We start from the raw sequence: 5541 nt of genomic DNA on the forward strand, positions 1-5541 counted from the left end.
GTAAGTGGCACATTTGTAGAGTGTTAAGAGAAGTATGAATACAAAGCAGAAAGAAAATCCCAGCAGGAAAGAGAAAAAATACGTTGTTTTATATATTTTAAAAATGTTTAAAAAATTGTCATTATAGAAATTCATGAAGTATAATAAAGTACAAGAGGAAACTAAAAATACTTCACACTCCCACTATTCAGCATTAACCAGTAACATTTAATGAATAAATATTTTTAGACTTTTTTGCTGGCATACAGAGACATTTGTACTTTAGGTCTGTATTTTGCCAAAAACTCAAATCCTGGTTTGCATGCCTTTTTGAAATGTAATGGTTGTGGTTCTCTCTTCATGTCAACACATATAGATGTGTACAGCTTTCAAAAGTGACTCTTCTTGCAGAAAGAACTGATAAGTAGTCACTCTTGTACTTTGGTGTCATTGGCTCAACATGTCAGACATGTGTCTGCCTGAGTTATCTTCCAGTGTCACCTGGGTAGACGTGGGAAAATAATCAGGCAGACATAATCTGCCTCTCATAGGTGGTCACTTCAAAACCAAATAAAATGGCTATTGTGAAGCTCATTCAGTCTATTGCCTGTGGCTTCTTTTAATTTTAATTTACTAAGTACTATGCAGTTCTGCCTTAGAAAGTTCAACTTTAAGGTACATTTTCTTTGATTAATAGTTCCCTTTCCTTACCAATACAGACATTCCAAAATAAAGTCTGAGTTCATTTCTTTTGTTCTTTTTGTTCCCGTAGGGAATTTCTACCCCAGGGAAAGAGCTGTTAGGGAGATTCCAGGGATCAAATTCAGGCCATTTGAGCTGTGTTCTAGCTGTTTAATTATTAGAATAACTTAGAGATAAAAAGTGTACTATAAATTTCAAAGGTTATAAATTCAGGCTGTATCTACACATAAATTAGCTTGGGAAAAAAAGACAGTTGAATTCAGCGGAACGACTGGTAATGAACTAGTTAGCAACTGAGTGTAATTTGCTGCATTTTTTAAAGCTGATTTCTGTTAGGGACCAAAACAAGACACTTTTCTTTGTGGTGGGTTTTTCTGCCTTTCAAACAGAAAGTTCTTACAAACACAGGATGCTTTGCCAAGAGATGTTTAATCTAAAGACTTGCCAATTCAAGAATGGAATAATTTGTCTGAATCCGACATCAGGCAATGACAAATTCTTTATATGATAAAGCATATTAACTGAAGAACATGCATTGCAGGCACCCACAGAAGAAGCCACCCCTCTCTGCTCAGATCATGATTCTCTGGTAATAACATACTGGAGGGCGACTTGAGGAACAGAAGAGCAAATTCTTGAAAATGCACTGAATTGTAGTTTAATGGTCAGAAAGCATTTGTACAACTTTAAGAATAAATTATTTTTTCCTAACAGATCAGAATTCTTCTGCCTCTTCTTTTTAGATGGATATATGTAAAGCAAAAGTAATATGGCATGTCAGTTTTCATTTTCTGCTAAACGAAGTCATTAACATTTCAAGACTTTTGTTTCTTTTATTTCTAAAGAACAGAGACTAATTTTGTATTATATGCAAAGGTTATAAAGAAAAAGGATTAGGAAGAAATGAATAAAGATTATAAGTTATGTAGTTAAAATGTAGCAAGTAATTCTAGTTTATAGGATAAGCCCTAGAAAAAAAAATGTAAAAACTAAACTATGTATCTACCTTTTACCCTAATCATGACTACCCCAAATCAAAACAGTCCACTGAGAATAAGACAAATGTGACATTAGGAATAGGTGAATAAAAATAGTTATTTAAGGGAACCAAACGGTTTTTCAAATCTCACTTGATAATTTATACAGATGCTCCCTCTTCAAGGAGGTGGAACATACTTTCCATCCCTTAGGTATGAGCTGCAATAGTATTCTCCTTCCAAAGAGTACACTGTGAAAGCTGGGGGGCCGAGAATAACTTTACAGTAGAGAAAACTGGCACATGCTATCTCAGCCAGGTGATGAAGGTTAACATGAAGAGTGACAGGTTGATATTATTTATCCTTGATATTAGGCCAAAAAAATGGCACTTTACCTTGAAGGTCTTTCTTCCCTAAACCCATACTCCAGTGTAATCATTATAAAAACACCAGATAAATTCCAATAGCTGTGCAATATAGTTATTTATCCCCTCCAAATCTCATGCTAAACTTTTGGCTGGGCACTGAGCTGGATGCTGAATAAGCAGTCGTGAACAGAACAAGTACAGCCCCTGTCCACGTGGAATTCTTTCTCCTGTTAGGGTCACACCAAGACTGGTGGCTACTCTGTGCAGGGGAATAATTTGGCATTCCTTCGAACTGAGAGTGGAATCTAAGTCTTGTTTGGTGGGAGTTCTCTGTCCCTACTCTCCAATCAAGACCAATAGCTCTGGCCCCAATCCACAAATTTCACACAGCAAAGCTAGGAAGGCAATTTAACTGGTCTTTTTGGATCAGTTAAATATAGGAGGTATTTCATTCTTTATTGGGTGACAATGTTCCTTCCATTCAGTCAGTATTCTAAAAGTGGCTAAGTTCCTTTTATCTTATCAGGTCCTGGTGAAGTTCAAAGCAGTAGGTGATTTTGGCTCCCCTTTTAGACTGATGTTAGAAGCAGCTGTCTGGCTGGGTTGCCCCTTAATCCAACCCTAGTTTAATGTGGAAGGTACACCTTAAATAAACCTTTACAAACATTTCATTGGAGTTAATTTGATTTTGTGATTCTAAATAAATGATAGAATTCTCTCCCCCTGTCCCCACCCCGCCCCAGGCAAATCTCTTCATTTTTGTTTCCCTGTTTATTTGTGAAGCCTTTTCTGGGAATAAATAGCTCACAGCCCTGTGGAGCTCCTTGGAGAAGGTCTGAATGAGACAAGCGGGGCAAAGCAGCCCATCTGTACTTTCTGTTCTTTACGTCATGGGGGAGATTGCTGCTTTCTTGGTGCACAGCGGGACAGCGTGAGAGCAAAAGCCTTAGAGAAACAGTGATTTATACCAGCTGTAGAGAGTTTTGCCAAGAAATAGACTGATTTCTCCAAATAACAAACTTTTCAAGGTAAATGCAGATAAATGGCAGCAAGAAGGACAAGGGGCAGAGTGGACGCTTGGTTTTGGTTTTGGTTTTGGTGCTACAGTAGAAGTGCAAGGCTGCAAGCTGGAAAGAATAGATTGGGGACCAGTGTCTAACACCTTTAATACTTTTTGGAATGGGCTGACTGGCAATCAAAAATTTGTTAGGTTAAGTTTGAATTCAGGGCCCACATACTTATTTCTGTATATCTTCCTGATCCCCATACACCCCCATAAAACTAGCTGCTCTTTCTCCTTCTCTCTTTATCTCTGCGAACTAAATCTAATCTAGATGGTTCACAACACATGTTATGTAGAGCTTAGTGTGGATTAAGCCACTTTCACTTTTTTTCCCCCAGAAAAGGATTTTTTTTAAATTCAAGTAACTGCAAATAGGAAACCAGAGGGGAAGCCCCAGGCTGAGGCATATCATGGCTACCCATCCCTAAAAGAACAGGGGGAAGAAGTGGCCCCTACACCCTTTATGGTCAGTTTGGGACCCCCTTGCTCACTCTGCTGCAGCATCCTAGGCGCAGGGCCCCACCTTCCCTGGGACCAGGGTAGTCGGTCACCCAGCCTGCCATGCCCCAGCCCCTCTTCCCCATGAAGAGTATCTTGGGGTAGGGCATGGTGGGCAGAACAGGAGGCAATGAGGATGAACATCTGGCGCTGGTAGCAGCAGCAATGACAGATGTCAAAGAATGGAAAATTGAACAAAAATCAACACAACTGTCCAGAGGTAGTTTATGAACAGAGGAAAAATGGAACCAGAACCTTGGGGTGTAGGGAGGAGCTGGAGGGTTGGGAGTGGGCAGAGTGAGCTCCTTGTTATTGGTGCCCCATCTGAGGAGGGGGAAATGGCCGAGTGGCAGAAGCAAAGTAGTGTTGGGAGAGCAGCCCCAGCCCACCTCAGGTGGCAGGCACAGGGCTCGTAGGCCTCACCTGGATTATAAATGACTGCATCCCCATCACTGCAACATGTACTCAGATCCCAGGCGGAGTGCAGGGGGCTGGGGCCACCATGAAGAGGGCGTAGGGGACTCACGCCCCTTCTGCCTTCCTGTAGTCAAAGGGGGCTGTCCAACCTAGTGCAGAGGGGAGGCAAGGCAGAGAAGGATGAAAGGCGTGAGCCCTACGTGGTGACAAAGACAGCTTGGCTGGGGAAATTCTGGAGCCAGCACGCACCTCCATTGGCCACATCTGCTGCTGCCAGGGCAGTGGAGTAGGGCGTGCCAGGATGAGTTGGGGCTTGGACGGGTTTTAAGGCCAGGGGAACCCTCCCATGCCCACTATGGGAAGCCAGAGGGAACAGTGGAGGGGCAAAGAGGCGCCCCCAAACCAAAAGCCCAGACCAATGTCCCCACCAACATAGGGACGCTGCAGGTGCGGCTAAGGGGGACGTTAGCCTTGTCCAGGAGGGCACATGTGTATGCGTGGGTGGGTGGGGGAGCTGGAAACTGAGGCCAGGGTAAAACTGCTCACCATTCAGCCCACTGGGGGCCGTGCAGCAACTGGTGTGCTGTGTAGTGTGGTGGTGAGGGCGCAGGTGGAAGTTGGGGGTGGCGGCCGGAGGCGGTGGTGCTGGTGGGCCTGGGGAAGGGGCGGGGTCCTGGGAGCGGAGCAAAGCTGTCCAGTCCCAGAAGAAAGCTGCTCCTCTATTGAGGGGCAGACGGCATGCCCGGTCACTGCTCCTTCTCCAGGGACTCCTGCGAGATGCCCTCCTCTTCCTCCTCCAGTTTTTGGGGTCTGCCCCTTGGTTTCCTTCCTGGACTCGTGGTGGTTTTCCCGGTCTTGGCAGCGCCCTTGTTTGTGCTTCCCTTTGGTCGGCCCGAGGTCTCTGAGGTGTTGGGACTTCGCTGGGCTCCTTCGGAGGCTGCCCCAGCCCTGCTTCTCAGGGCGTCCTTTTCCTGATTGGAGGCCAAGGGCTGGCTGGACTCCGAGTTCGACTCTCTCATCTTGCCTTCTCTAAGGAGGAGGTGAAAGAGCGATGGCTGGGATGCTGGAGCTCGGCCGCCCGCCTGCGATGAGCACTCCGGGTTGCTGGGAGTGGCGGTGCTGGGCGCCGGGGACCAGACTGGCTCTGCCACCGCTGCCGCTGGTAGCAAATGCGGATCTCCACTTTCACTTTTTAAAAGGATGAAGCTGGAAACCATCATTCTCAGCAAACTGACACAAGAACATAACACCAAACACTGCATGTTCTCACTCATCAGTGGGTGTTGAACAAGGAGAACACATGGACACAGGGAGGGGAACATCACACACCGGAGCCTGTTGGGGCTTTGGGGGGCAGGGGGGGAATAGCAGGGGGTGGGGGGATTGGGGAGAGATAACATTAGGAGAAATATCTAATGTAGATGACAGGGGGATGGATACAGCAAATCACCATGGCATGTGCATACCTATGTAACAATCCTGCACGATCTGAACATGCACCCCAGAACTTAAAATATAATAAAAATAAAAATGAAAA

At 45.0% G+C, this 5541-nt stretch overlaps 1 pseudogene; it reads right to left on the reverse strand.

Annotated features, from left to right (window-relative positions):
* Window positions 1–4750: 4750 nt before the first annotated feature.
* LOC108317293 lies at window positions 4751–5023 on the reverse strand (annotated as a pseudogene).
* Window positions 5024–5541: the final 518 nt, after the last annotated feature.

The sequence above is a fragment of the Cebus imitator genome, unplaced genomic scaffold (genome assembly GCF_001604975.1).
Source record: "Cebus imitator isolate Cc_AM_T3 unplaced genomic scaffold, Cebus_imitator-1.0 Scaffold199, whole genome shotgun sequence".
Classification (NCBI taxonomy): Eukaryota; Metazoa; Chordata; class Mammalia; order Primates; family Cebidae; genus Cebus; species Cebus imitator.